This window comes from Melanotaenia boesemani, chromosome 2, assembly GCF_017639745.1.
Source record: "Melanotaenia boesemani isolate fMelBoe1 chromosome 2, fMelBoe1.pri, whole genome shotgun sequence".
Taxonomy (NCBI): domain Eukaryota; kingdom Metazoa; phylum Chordata; class Actinopteri; order Atheriniformes; family Melanotaeniidae; genus Melanotaenia; species Melanotaenia boesemani.
The window spans coordinates 256724-271649 of NC_055683.1; the positions used below are offsets into that span (position 1 = coordinate 256724).

The following is a 14926-nucleotide window of genomic DNA, read 5'->3' on the forward strand; positions in this document are numbered from 1 at the left end:
TCTTGACGTTAATAGAGCCTTTGATGTATCTATTATGGTGGTGTTTTGTCCTTTCTTGACGTTAATAAAGCCTCTGATCTATCTATTATGGTGGTTTATTCAGTTTATTAACTTTAATAAAGCCTTTGATATATCTGTTATGGTGGTGTTTTGTCCTTTCTGGACTTTAATAAAGCCTTTGATCGATCTATTATGTTGGTGTTTTGTCCTTTTTTGACTTTAATAAAGCCTTTGATCTATCTATTACGGTGGTTGTTCGTCATTTCTTGACTTTAATAAAGCCTTTGATCTATCTATTATGGTGGCTTAGTATTATTTCTTGACTTTAATAAAGCCTTTAATCTATCTGTTTTGGTGGTGTTATGTCCTTTCTTGAATTTAGTAAAGGCTTTGATCTATCTAATTTGGTGGCTTTGTTTCATTTCTTGACTTTAAGTAAGCCTTTGATCTATCTATTTTTGTGGCTGCTCGTCATTTCTTGACTTTAATAAAGCCTTTGATCTTTCTATTATGGTGATGTTTTGTCCTTTCTGGACTTTAAGAAAGCCTTTTATCTATCTATTATGGTGGCTTTGTTTTATTTCTTGACTTTAATAAAGCCTTTTATCTATCTGTTATGGTGGTGTTCTGTCCTTTCTTGACTTTAATAAAGCCTTTTATATATCTATTATGGTGGTATTTTGTCCTTTCTTGACTTTAATAAAGCCTTTAATCTATCTATTGTGGTGTCTTTGTTTCATTTCTTGACTTTAATAAAGCCTTTGATCTATCTATGATGGTGGCGTAGTTTCATTTCTTGACTTTAATAAAGCCTTTGATCTATCTGTTATGGTGGTGTTTTGTCCTTTCTTGACTTTAATAAAGCCATTGATCTATCTGTTATGGTGGCTTTGCTTCATTTCTTGACTTTAATGAAGCCTTTGATCTATCTGTCATGGTTTTGTTTTTTCCTTTCTTGACTTTAGTAAAGGCTTTGATCTATCTATTATGGTGGTTTATTCAGATTATTAAATTTAATAAAGCCTTTGATCTATCTGTTATGGTGGTGTTTTGTCCTTTCTTTACTTTATTAAAGCCTTTGATCTATCTATTATGGTGGCTTTATTTTATTTCTTGACTTTAATAAAGCCTTTGATATATCTATTATGGTGGTGTTTTGTCCTTTCTTGACGTTAATAGAGCCTTTGATCTATCTATTATGGTGGTGTTTTGTCCTTTCTTGACGTTAATAAAGCCTCTGATCTATCTATTATGGTGGCTTATTCAGTTTATTAACTTTAATAAAGCCTTTGATATATCTGTTATGGTGGTGTTTTGTCCTTTCTGGACTTTAATAAAGCCTTTGATCGATCTATTATGTTGGTGTTTTGTCCTTTTTTGACTTTAATAAAGCCTTTGATCTATCTATTACGGTGGTTGTTCGTCATTTCTTGACTTTAATAAAGCCTTTGATCTATCTATTATGGTGGCTTAGTATTATTTCTTGACTTTAATAAAGCCTTTAATCTATCTGTTTTGGTGGTGTTATGTCCTTTCTTGAATTTAGTAAAGGCTTTGATCTATCTAATTTGGTGGCTTTGTTTCATTTCTTGACTTTAAGTAAGCCTTTGATCTATCTATTTTGGTGGCTGCTCGTCATTTCTTGACTTTAATAAAGCCTTTGATCTTTACGTTGATCATACAAGGTTGGTTTTTAGCCAAAAGATGCTAGGTGGAAGGCAGAGAGCCTCTATTCTCCCTGGAAAAAGCCAGCAACATTACTCTAAAGCTGTTTCATTAAGTAAAAAAGTAGGTAAAATTCCTGAATAATTTCCTTTTTAATAACTCTTCTCGGGGACCCCCAAGATATCTGTCAGTCTGGTGGTGCGTTACAGACAGGGCTTGACATTAACACCCACCAACCCATCAATTGCGGGTAATTTCAGCAGTGGCTAGTAACACAGCCATTCCAGCCAGCAACTTTGGCGGGTTGAATTCTATATACATTTTTAATAGTATTCTCAAATGGCATCTGAAATAATGAACGAATTGAAATGTGAGACTAAAACACTACAACTCCCATAGGCACTGCCTGAGCAGTGTGTGCTCATTGGTCCATTTGTGACTGATGTCATTTTAGGTGTTCCCAGTGGAGAGCAGAGTTATGAAGTGCGACCCACAGTCAGACTCGTGATCTATATAGTGCCACGATAGACATCATAATTGAGAAGGAAGAGGTGAGTTCTCCCTGGTTTTCTTCACCAGGAAGCCACTGCTACCTCTACCTGAGCTCTCTGCCAGAAAAGCTGCTACATGCTGTCGTTTTTCTGAGGTTGCAGTGACGAGGAGAATGAGACAGAAGGAAGGAATTAAACCAGAGTTGTTCTGTGTGGATTATTTCATGGTTGGCGACGCTAAAGAGACTGAAAGGAAATGCAGCCGGGAAAACTGCCTTGGCTCGATACCGGCGCATCGGTTGCTGAAGCTCTGCTCCACAGGGAACTTCTACACTCAACATTTTCTAATCACATTATCACGTTTTCCTCAAAGCCTTTGTGGAGGACAAATATGCTGCTAATGTAACAGTGAGGGATCAATGAGAGCTTGTAGAAATGCTAAACTTTTACATATAGAAATGAGAAGCCAGTGTTTTGTGCATTGGACCTGTGCAGGTGAAAGGCGTGGCGGGGGAGGGAGCTGGGGATGCAGGAGGCTGGTCTCACGCATGCGCTTTATTCAAAAACTCGCAAACCGTCTCTGCTTTCTGAATCACAGCAAACATCCTCTATTTCACCTTTAAGAATCAAAACTTCATCCACTTCAACATTAGAAGTATGTTTTTGTGTTTGATAGGGGGTTTTCATTCCAGCTCAATTTAGCAGGGAGATGTCATGTAACATTAACTATGTAAAAATATATTTCACCTGTTATTCATATTAGAGATCAAGTGATATATCTGCCGGCTGATATACCAGGCCAATATTTGGCTTTTATTAATTGGCATCGGCCAAAATCCTTGTTTGGCCATGCCGATTTAAAGCGACTCTATGCAAGATAGTCATAGTCATAAAGCTGCTTGGAAGTAATTTCTTTGCTTGACTGACCTGTTCTGATGAAAAAGCTGACATTCCCTCCTCTATCGGGTCTCCCGATACCCAAAACGGCGCTTGCAGTTTTGCCCATTGATGCTCGCGTTTGTTTTAGTTCGGAAGTCCCGCGATACACGAGACTACAGCTCGTAAATCCGTTTGGACAGATATGCATGTTTCATCTGCGATTCTTTTTTTGCTTCAATACTGCTTTGATAATTACTTTTACTACATGCCTTTGAAGCCATGGTGACTCGACGTCGCCTGTTCAAAACAACCGTTTTGCCTCTTGTTTACAACATTCTTCTTCGTCTGTCGCCTATTTTCGCTATATGGAGCTCCCCCTACAGCTTTGCGGTGCGTACTGCATGGTAAACACACCCAGAGTTGCATTGATCTGCTTTAAAGTCAGGCACATCCATGGGGAGCTGCTGCACCATGAAGCATCCAGCTTTTCTAAGGAGGGGAGGCCATCTTTACTCAGTTGTTTATATATCTTCCTCTACTGTACTGTTACAAATCCTGTAGCAGGTGGAGCTCAGCTCTGGCTGGCTATAATTCAGAGGTAAAGGAGGGGGAACTGAGCTCCAGAGAGGTCTTGCCCACTTTAAACATTGAATATGGCATTTTAGCATGCAAATAAAGGGCGAAAACAACAATATATCAGCCTTAAAAAATTAATTTTTTTTTTGATACACTAAAGTCAAGTACAGTTTTCATTAAAGATATGTTACTAACTGAGATGTTATTTCCCTATCCCTACTTTTCAGACCCATGTACTGGCTTTTAAGAAGGGTAATTTGGTGAAAATTCCAGCTACAGTTTGCATTACTGTCCCATCACTGCCAAGAAAAGATGTTACATCTACAGGAACATGGTTATACTTGCTGTATGGTGAATGAACAAGCCTGTAATTCTTAAGTGACCATACTGGAAAAAATGGCAAAAATCACAACATTGCCTTTTTTAATTGTATTTGTTCATTTAGAATTGGGGAGCTGCTTTGTATTCTGCCCTCTTTTTTTTTTTTTTTTTTTTTACAAATGCTGACAGATTCATCTTGATTTCTGATGTAAAACAGTATCACACATATATTGCAAAATAGGTATTGTAGCTGACTTACGTGCGAGCTGTGTGGAACGCCTTTTTTGCTCTCTCTCTCTCCTCCCACCATCCCTGTCTCCAGCAAGATGAAGCCACTTTTTTATATAAGTCTCCACCTCCTGGTCTGTTGCGGTGGCCGTTAACTTATTGGTTCTGGCTGTTCCTAAAAATTAAAAAAAAAAATTGTAAAGCTTACGATAGATGCAATCACATAATTGTGAGAAATGCCTAAACTGCATGGCTATATCCTGCCCATAGCTGGGCAGCAATGAATGTAGTTTGAAAACAGTCTGGCCATGACCTAAACTCTAGCTTTCAGCTGACAAAATGATTGCAGACCAGTGCACTGTAGAGGGGACGGATACACAGCTGAAGAAGATGGTGAAGCACATACAGTAGTTTTAAAATTTTTTACTGATACTGTTTTTTTTTTCCTGGTTACTGATACTTCAACGATCACTGATCAGGGAGTTTTAAAAAACCAATCACCGATCCGATTACATGAGGAAGCAAATGTATCCATTTTAATAATTTTTTACCCATATTTATTCTTTAATTTGTATCTTAAAAAGGATTTCAGTTAACATTTTTTGCCCTGAACTAACTGAGATGAAAAGGTTAAACATCAATAACCTCTAATGGACATTCATATTTAACCAGAACCAACCAAAATAATTTAAGACACAAATAATGGGCTCAACAACTTAACTTGTTGTCATTAAATTAGGCTTCTTTAATGCACTTAAAGGAAACATATCATGCTTTTAAGTCCTTTCTTTTCACATGTAAATCATTAATTTACGGCTTATATAAAGTAAAACTGCAATCCTTTGGTCTGAAATCGTTGTTAGTATAGCTCCACACACCCCTTCTTAACCCCTGTTCTGTGGTGTTCCTTCACAGTCAGTGAGAGCAGTTCGATTTGATGCTGTCTCTTTAAATTTTAGCAGACATTTCACCCTTCCTGGTTGTGGAAGTATTAATACATCAGAGTTGAAAAACAACAGGTGCAGTGGCCCTGGTCAGCAAAATATTAATAGTATGACATTATAACATGATATCAAAGTGATGTCAACTAATTACCAGTCAGCCCTAAAAGGCTGTGTGTGTGTATACAGAAATAGAATCAGAGAGACTATATAAGCTTGGAGAAATGAATATACGGGGTCTTTGATCCTGAAGGGGTCTCCCCCTGTTCGGCCGAATAAAGGAAGATCATTGAGACCTCTGTCTGCAGACTCTTAATATCAGCAGCCCTTTTGATAAAGAATTTATCTACGACACAGCGTGTTTTTTTCTCGATTCGACTCCGCCCCCTTAGCCCCTTAGCCGCTAACGATCGGCAGAGAATGTTTTTCAAAAATAACATGACCATATTTAGCGGAACCGCAGCAAATACAGCGACTTAATAGATAGAAAAACATAATAGATAGCAGAGAAAACTAAACGGACTAAAAAATATGACCCAAAAAGAATAATAAGATTTATATGCGGCACCGTAAGTGAATAAATTACATTTTTCTGCACTCCGGAACGCTTGGAAAAGACAAAAACAGGTATTTAAGGGCTTAAAAAAGTGGATTTTGCATGATATGTTCCCTTTAAAATTACTTTTCAAGTATTCTGCAAAAAGGGGTAGGTATTCTGTCAGAAAATATTCATATAACTCATTCATTTTCTGTACCGCTTGTTCAATTACTATGAAATTATTTAGTCACAGTAGTGAGACGTGTCTATTTTCTTTGTTTAAAAAAAATGTTTAATTGGTGTGAATGACTGCTTTACGTTTTTGTAGCATTTATGTTTTGAGCTATTTTTAGACTTGCATTATGAATATGTGCGGTTAAGTCCACCCATTCTTTAATCAGTTGTCTTTTCAATGCCACTTCCTTGCTGACATTTTTCGTCCTAGCCACGTTCAGACGCCGGGTCAGCACAGCCAACCTTCGACTCCATCCGTAACGTTTTCTTGTGCGTTCAGCCAATTCTGCCAGAATGATGGGCCGCAAGCTGTGTCCGCTACAGCTCCGAGGTCAGCAAGCAGCAGCAAAAGAAAAGGTCTGCACCACGACTGCTTTCAGAGTGGCGCTTACTATGTGACAAGGCGAACAATAAAGTTGTTTTTTTTTTTTTTTTAATTTACACGGCATCACTAGCAAACAGTGTCACAGTGCAGCTGAAACACATCTCAAGAAGCTGCAACAGGAGCAGTTTGAAAATGACAATGACCTCATTGATCGTTTTGGTGAATGAAGACTTTAGTGCTGATCAGAAAAAATGGGAAAAAAATGGGAAATATCGACTGATCCGATCAAATCGATCCAATCGGTGGAAAGTCTAATTATATGATTTTCTTCACCCCTTTCAACTCAAATGCATGAAAGAAAAGCAAGGAAGGATTAATAAGACACATTATTAAGAAATATAACCCAAAATTAACACTTACCAGTAACTACATCTTTTAACTGAAGGCTGTGGAATGCTGCTTTCCCATTCACACCACGCCAGTTAAGTTGTTTGGCCAGGGAGTTGGTGAATAGGCTTTTCATGATCCGCCACACGGTGTCCTTGACATCGACCCCACCGATGACGCTCAAAGCAGAAATCTCAGCAAAAAAAAGAACATACATGATCAACATCAGCAGTACCAAACTGGGCATACAATGTATGATTTTTTTGTAAATCTTTTTTATGCCAGCACTACACATTGTACAAGTAAACTATAAGCAATTTATGGTCAAAACTAATGATTTATGTACTCAAACTGTACAGTCTGATCATCCAAAATGCCACAGTGCTCACACTGTCCAAAGACTGATTGTCCTGTCTTTTGACAGCTGTCAAAAAAAATGCTATAAAATAAAACAATAAATTTCAGTTAAGTCATTTCAGTGTGCTGTGGTTTATAATTAGGTTTCACCAGAAAATTCCCTATAACCAGGTGATCTTCATTTTGGCTGGGTAGGAGGGATTTTGTTTCCCACCGATGTACAAAACATGTATCTAAACACTCTTTACAATAGTCTTCACTCCAATAAAAAAAAAACTAGCACTAACATACACCAAATAGTTCTAGAGTGTGAAATGCATCGTTACCATTTTCTGTTTAAAGTCCACCTCTTCTCTGACCCGCTTCTCCACAGCCAGTAAAGAGCTGATATCCTTCAGTGGGAAGACATCCTTCTCAAGGACCTCCTGCCCACCATCAGGCTGTCCTTCGAACTTATTCAGGGTCAAGGTAATAATTTTGAGCTTCTCCATGATAAGCTCCTGGTTCGTCAGGAGCCTACGCAGAAGAACTAAAAATAAGAAGATACAGTAAAATAATTAAAACCTAAAAGACATTGTAAGATGAAAAAGATAGAGACAGAGAGGGTTGTGCATCAGTGTGCAAATATCATCACTTAAATATCACATCATTTAAACAAATATCATCATTTAAACTTATGAGCAAGGTTTAAAGCACCTTCAGTTGGCACATCCTTGCCCCCTACCGGTCCCTGGCTGTTGTGGGCTGGCAGTGGGCAATGGGCATGCCACTGATGCACGTCGTTGGGGTGTAGGGGCCCTTCTTTGTGTTATATTGAGGTCTGGCTGTTGAATTTTTGGGGCTGCTGGCAGTGATGATTTTTGCATGGTCCCGACAGTCGAGTCGCTGTCACTGTCACTTTGAAAGCGAATGCTTGGTCTTGTGTGTGCATATAGAGGATTGGGATGGGAAGAGGAAAAAATTGAAAGTATAAAGCATTTGTCATTGGTAAGTTGTTGCACTGAACTTGTATTGCTTAAGACATAGCACACATCATACTACTTAGCCCTTTTACTTTTATTAGCATGGGCAGGAGAATGTGCCTGCCATAAGCATTGAATCGGCGTGAGTAAAAAACGATATGGCGCACATTTTTTTTTTTTTGTCGGTTTCCCCTCTTTAACAACAAATAGCCACAGGCAGCATCACACCAGCGATCTCGGTTAAGCAGCGGCAGCCCCCTCAGCATGTTCAACATTTAACTGGCAGCAGTGACGTCCAGTCTCTGTACACGATCAGCAGTGTGGAAGTTTTTCAAAGTGTGTGAGGAGGATAACAAGTTTGCTGTAAGCAACAAAAGAGGGCAGAGCAGGGATTGGCTATATGGTGCCAGTGCCACAGGTGACTCTGTGGCATTAACACTGGCACGCCGGCACCTCTCAGCTGATTTCTTGTCAGCTCCGTCCACAATCCCCGCAGCGCTGTAGCCGCGGTCCTGCCCAGATTACAGAGACCCGCGCATTATGACATAATCAATATAAGTGATGATCACATGCTTCTGTGCACTGAGACACTGGCGGGTCTCAGAGAGACAGCAGGTTGAAGGAGCTGGTTAATTGGCTTTTTTGAGCACTGGTTCCAATCCAGCTCGGTGGGAAAAGGGCAAATTTTTATCTACAGTAACTACAACCCCAGTTCACAGAGCACAGCCAAACATAGTATAACATTTATTTAAGGGTTATTTATTGATTGTTAAATAAGAAATTTGTTCTTCTTTCTTCTTATCAAGAATGTTGCATTTTGGAAATGTTTATCTTTTTTTTTTTTTCAGTTCTTGGCTTCAATCAATGCACCTGTTTGACCAGGAAATATGAGATCTGTTTGCACACTTTTTAGACATCTTTTAAAATACATGTTTTAATAGGAAAACTATGTTGCAATGTCTTGTGTGTTTAGTTCATAAAAAATGTGATCGGAATCAGCCAAAATCGGTATCGGCTGTCCAACCACCTTGAAAATCGGAAATCGGGATCGGCCCAAAAAATTGTAATCAGTGCAAGCCTAAAAGTAATTGCATCTAATGATAGACATTCATCTCAGACCACTACATCAAACTCTGAACTATAGAGAGACCATTGTAAACTGAGTTTCTTCTAATATTCAGGATTACTATATTAAGACAATTGTAGTCACTGCAAATAAGCTGTATCCATTTCAGGGTGTTGTACATCCCGACAAACAAATAGGAGTGTAACATTACCCGCTTTCGGACAGAAAAGTTCTAAGAACTCAGTTCTAAGAACTGCCCTCCTTGAATGTAGTTATAGAAAAAAAAAAAAAAAAAAAAAAAAAAAGAATGTAGTTATAGGAACTTTCTTCTACAGGGGGACTTTTTCATTTTGCATTCACACATAAGTCAGGAACCTTGACAGGGACCAATGTGATGCAACAGTCGTGATACTTTCACACCACACTCAAACAAAGCACGGCAAACACCAGGCGTACACTATGCCAGAGTGTTGCTCAGCATGAGGGTTAGAAGAAAATGAGGGTGAGTTAAAAAAGAGTTCAAGGGCAAAGTTTGCCATTTTCCACTTTCCATTTTTAAAGCATCGGTTTGAGCACTGTTTAAGCCAGTGTTTCTCAAACTATGAGACGAGCCCCACTAGTGGGGCGCAGAGGTATTGCAGCTGGGGCGCGACATCACCAGGATTGCAGGACTTTTTTCATCACATCGGTTCTACAACCAGGATTGACTTTTATAGTTGAACTTGTGATGCGACAGCAACAACAGCACCTTTATTTCCTTTAGTTTTGAAATTGTCAGCATCTACAACACTTTTATTTACCTTTGTACTTGTGATAAAACTACAGCACTTAAATTTTCTCCAATTGTGAGCTGAAGTTATACATGTAGCAACTACTGACAACTTATGAGCTGTTATGTAACAGTGTCTAACAACTTAAAACCTTGTAGACTAGCTAGGCTATTTAAATAAATAAAATATTTTAAAAAATAAGGCTTGGTCACCATCCTGTCAGGGTGATAAAAGCAGGTGGGGCTTATGTATGCTCCTTTGTCGAAAGTGGGGAATGAGGAAAAAAGTTTGAGAAACACTGTTTTAAGCAGTGGCACTGTTTCAAAAGTACCGGTCTGACACCGGTATCGGCTCTTACTTTCACATACTCCATAAAATTATGCCTTCTTCCGAAATATTTGGTCAAATGTTCAATTTTTCCCTTATGGTGTCCAAGCAACAATGGATGGTTCAACTTGTACCTATGCTCAACTTACCCTGGTCTCCCTTATTGAGTGATTTTTCTATAACATAATGTGAATAAATAAAGATTCAGTTTTCAGAGGTAAATGTTACATTTTCATATTCATTCAGTTCATTCTAAACTGAACTGAAGCAGAAATAACTATATAATTGAACTAAATAATAATTAAATAATTGAGGCGGTAGTTATTGACAGCAGATAATGTAGCAATAATTCTAAATGTCTCACAAATATAGTGGCTTTGAATTCTTACAGTCTTTTTCGCTTCCTCTGTGGCATGTCATCATCTTCTTCTGCTGTCTGTAGGTCAGTGTGGGTCTCTGCCCAGGGAAGTTGAGGCGGGCAGTTGTGTATTTTGCTGTAAATATAGATTCAGATATCATAATTAATAGAGTATATATGTTTTTAAATGATTGAATTCAGTTATGTGGTAATGTGTATACCTGCTTTATATAAAATCCGAACTCTGAATTCTTCCCATGATGACCCCGGCTGCTCTGCATTTTTTACAGCCTTTACCAGTTCTTCAGGTTTGTAGTAAGAGGGCCACTGACAAACGTCATCAGCCACCCAAGCTGCTGGCACCACCTCAACCTCTTGGGTCTCGTAAAATTCAACAATGTAAAACATTGCCTAGAAAAGGAAGGAGGTACAACAACACAAAGTTATTTTTACAAACACTAGACAAATTCTTTCACATTCCCAAATGAATCATTACATTAAATATGGTATCCACACTTACACATAGATGTGTGAAGGCAAACTGAACTGTAACTTGCTGCTGAGCTGCACATAAAGTATATGAAAAAGAAATTAAACTGAAAATGAAAACACATGCTGTGTGTAGCTAAGATGGTATTACTCTGCATGCAGAAGAGGCACAACAACAAACCCTGCCTCCAAAGGTAAGCGAACACACTTCTGTATAGTGTCCAACCTTAAACACATGAGGTGTGATGAGAGATCTGACACAAAAAAAATTTCCAAATTTGAAGAGTCAATGGGATAGACAAAAAAGCTTGTAATCTTTCTGTATTCTTTGCAAACCAAATATTCCTGACCCTCAAAAACAACTATATTCTGGACCAAAAGTATCTTGCCACTCATTTTAATGCATCTGTCCCTCTCTGATGAATTAATAACAAATTCATCCATTTCCAGTTCTTTAATCTGGGAGACAGTTCCCACAAAACCTTCTGGGACAGGTCCATCAGAATGTGATATTTTGAGATTTTTTCCAATTTTCAGAGTTTCTTCTGGTAAACTTGTTGCATCCAGTTCTGAAATCCTCCGTATCACTTGTTGCAGTGGTGAACTGGGCTTTCTAACCATGCCCTTAATGTTTTTTTAAATAGTTCTCAAATGGAAAACCAGATATTAGGTCCAAGTTCCCATGTACCCTCACATCTTCACTGAGGTGAATCAAGCCATGTATGTTGTACACTACAAATTCCTGGCCATAGAGTTGCCCAAAATGTTTAACAAATGCTCTGAGGAGTGTGTTTGCAAAGTCATTTAGCATCAAACAATAGGTTGGACTCGCCAGAATGTAAATGCTCACAGATAATAGCATAAAGTTTTGATACACTTCTGGAGCCAGAACGTCTTTCAAAACAACTGGGCCTGTGTAAAGTAGGAACTGCCAAATTTCTGTTGCCTTCCATCTTAGTCTTTCATCAAGCCCCCTTGGTCTTCGGGCAAATTCGGAGGGTATGTACATTCTGAGAGCAAGTAACTTAGTAGAAATCAGTGAGATCTGTCTGGCTGAAATGCGGTATCTTAACTTCCCACCTGTGCCGATCCATAAATCAAGTAGGCGACGCACCACACCTAAGCAAACTAAATGCATATAGTCGTGTGGGAAGCCACTGACCATAGGAACAGATGCTTCACAAAATGGTGAAGGTTTTATGTGGTGGTCCTCATCCTCTGCTCTTGAAAAAGATTCATCTGTTCTCACTCTAACATTTACTTCTGGGAATGTCATGCGGTTACTAACATATACACCTGACTGTACACATTTATCACAGCCACTATAGCCATTGTGTGACTTAATACCTTTAACAAAGGCCCTTGCAGGAGCATCACAAATTACTGAGCACACAGTAAGAAAAAAGGTTTTACCATTAACAACAAAGCCATTGCTGAGGGATTTCAGTTCACAAACCAGATCCCTTAGATATTCTGATAAAGACCAAGGCTTTGAATTCCCACAAAAAATGGCAATTGGAACAGGTTTCCGACTGAACCCTTGCAGAATGCCCAAGATTGGCCAAAACTGAACAGCTGAACTTTTAAAAATTGGTAGACCGTCAATATTTAACTGCAATTTAAAGTTGTGACTGTCTGGAACAATAAATGCAAGTCTCTGCAATATTTTAGTGAACATATTCTGTATCCCAAAATAGTGGAACGATCCACCTGCCAGGGAACTAACAGCATGGCCAATGTGTGTCTTTAACAATGTTCTGGCATCTTTGGGCAATGAAGGATGATGAACTTTTAGAATAGATAAGAGGGCAGACAAAGCAATTAATGAAATCCCAAATTGTGTGCTCCAGTCTCTTAAGCAACTTGCTAAATCCCTTGTGTCATGAACATTATTTCTGTCATCATCACCAAAACTTATTCCACCATCTCCACTGTCAACGTCAAAATTTGAAGGTGAATCAGCGATTGCCTCCGCGGTTGAAGCAATCGCTTCATCCTGAAAACTGCACTCTTCTTCAGGGTCAACATCAAGTTCATGCTTGTCATTTAAAGAGTCAAAGAGCTGGTTAACTCTTTTGACAGCTCTTTTCCTTAAATTACTGCGTGTGGTATTCCACTGTTCTTTATCCATGGCACTATAGGATCACTGACCTATTTGGTGTTTAGTAACTTGTGCAGCTCAGCAGCAGAATGTTACTCTGAAAGAGAAAGAAATAAACAAGCATTATACATTGATACATCACATTATATAGAATATCAGTACCTTTATTTATTCATTTGTTTATTTCACAGGGAGAGTCCAAAAGGTAAACAACATGAGGACAAGGCAGGGATTTGTTAAAAAAAAAACAAACAAAAAAAACCCCCAAAAAAACATGTATTTTAGCAGAGCAGCTTACCTCTAATGAGTTCAATAATCTGTTTCCACCAGCAGATTTCTGTAATGACAATACTTTAAAAATGATCATGACAGTATAATACACTGTAATTAAAAATACATAATGTAGCTCAAGTAAATACATTTTTCTTTCACAAAAATAATTTCATACAAACAAACAAAGAGACAAATAGAAAACATTTATTTCTTTTCCTGGGGTTGTAGAGTTAGAGTTGAAGCTAAACCAAGGAAATAGACATACAGGTAGGGATGTCACGATTATTTGTTTTCACAATTAATTGTGGTAGTAGAAGCTACAATTAATAATCGTAAAGCTTCGAAAATATCATTTTACAGAAAAGAAAAAAAACGTCTTAATTATTGGTGCCGCAGTTACTCAAACTTGAAACAAGTTATAATGCCGTTTTTGGTCGGTGTAGCTATAGCTAGCAGCTAGTAGCTAGCATACTCCTCCGTCCGCAAACGGCCATATAACTTGTCTGGATGTATATTTTCTAGCGATTTTAGGGTCAACGCATCGCTGTTCACCATTGACCACATGGTGAGTTTCATGTCTTTGCAAACGAATGTTTAATGCCGTTTTATGAATGAATGCACGAGTGCCCATAGGAGCCCATGTAAAGTGGAGGGGGACGGCAGCACAGAAACCTAAAATACTGGTTCAGCACCAAATGTCAAATTTGTGATCAGAATGGCTCCAAGTCACCCCAGACAACCTAAAACCAGAATCCATAGAAATTTCTGCGTCACCTATCCAGGTTTTCCAGTAATAGCATCCAAAAATGCCTTTTTGGTCTTACTGCACATTGACATCTAAGCATATTTAAGCTGCACCTCACCCCGGCCAGCTTAAGTACAAGCGGTACAGTAATACCTGGTGTTTTGCTCAACTGAATTTCAACTGCGACAGTCGGCTGACGAATGACTGCTCACATTACCCTGTATCAGAAAACACCGGCTAGCTTGACTGCAGTCTCGAAGCAATGTTTTCTCATTTGAGCTGGTTGCTATGGGCGCAGAGCGTGAAGTACCCGGATAACGCACCTCAAGCAGTTTCTTTTCCGAGTTATTATGTGTCGCCAAAGTGGAACTAACCTGAAACACAGCTGCTTCCTCTCCTACTTGTTTTAATTGTGACATTTTGCAATAGACATTTAGAGACTAAACGTGTAATACATGTTTAAAAGCGAGGGCTGACCAGCGGGGCTTCTTGAAGGAGAGAGGAGCCGGGCTGGAGGGCATGGAGATGCCCGGTTATGGCTCAGTCCCGCATTAACTAAAACTCGGACAGTTCGAAACTAATCAGATTATGTTCAAATGAATTTTCAAACAGACTAAGTAGTCTTCAATAGCACATATTGCTCGTAGATATTTTTTTCTGACATAATGCGGCCGTGATGAGGCTAACAGCCATCTCTTATCTGGCTTTCACCCCTGCATCTAGCCATCTGCATAGTTAGACTAATCTTGTATAAAAACTAAATGTTGACTAGCCAAAATTTTTTGCAGCATTGGTACCCTGACAAAACTTGTGAAGTTCCAACAATAAAAGCTAAATATTTGCCACGGTTACTCACCTCGCCGTTCTGTTCTGTAGATAGACCTCGCGGCTCC

At 38.7% G+C, this 14926-nt stretch overlaps 1 long non-coding RNA gene across 1 annotated transcript; it reads right to left on the minus strand.

The window, feature by feature from the left end:
- Positions 1 to 7726: 7726 nt before the first annotated feature.
- LOC121650412 lies at positions 7727 to 14926 on the minus strand. The gene is made up of 5 exons (XR_006012268.1): positions 14890 to 14926; positions 13314 to 13352; positions 13066 to 13112; positions 10647 to 10836; positions 7727 to 7860 (listed from the first exon to the last, which is right to left on the minus strand). It is a non-coding gene; the product is annotated as an uncharacterized LOC121650412 (long non-coding RNA).